Source organism: Etheostoma spectabile, chromosome 19 (assembly GCF_008692095.1).
Source record: "Etheostoma spectabile isolate EspeVRDwgs_2016 chromosome 19, UIUC_Espe_1.0, whole genome shotgun sequence".
NCBI classification, from domain to species: Eukaryota; Metazoa; Chordata; class Actinopteri; order Perciformes; family Percidae; genus Etheostoma; species Etheostoma spectabile.
The window spans coordinates 17,443,677-17,444,153 of NC_045751.1; the positions used below are offsets into that span (position 1 = coordinate 17,443,677).

General features: G+C 46.1%; 1 protein-coding gene across 2 annotated transcripts in view; it reads left to right on the forward strand.

Moving 5' to 3' along the window:
• The window catches only part of drap1 (DR1-associated protein 1 (negative cofactor 2 alpha)), an 8,890-nt gene that overhangs the window by 3,052 nt on the left and 5,361 nt on the right, over positions 1-477 (forward strand). The gene's annotated exons all lie outside the window — the stretch shown is intronic.

Here is a 477-nt window from a genome sequence, read left to right on the forward strand (position 1 = left end):
TGAGTGGCCATCATTACTTTAAGAAATGAAGGTTAGTCGGTCCGGAAAAGTGCAAAAACTTTGAATGTGTCCCCAAGTGCAGTCAAAAAACCCATCAAGCACTACAACGAAACTGGCTCACATGAGGACCGCCCCAGGAAAGGAAGACCAAGAGTCACCTCTGCTGCTGAGGATGAGTTCATCTGAGTCACTAGTCTCAGAAATCGCAAGTTAACAGCAGCTCAGATTAGAGACCTGATGAATACCACACAGAGTTCTAGCAGCAGACACATCTCTAGAACAACTGTTAAGAGGAGACTGCGCAAATCAGGCCTTCATGGTCAAATAGCAGCTAGGAAACCAATGCTAAGGAGAGGCAACATGCAGAAGAGATTTGTTTGGCCCAAGAAACACAAGGAATGGACATTAGACCAGTGGATATCTGGGCTTTGGTCTGATGAGTCCAAGTTTGAGATCTTTGGTTCCAACCGCCGTGTC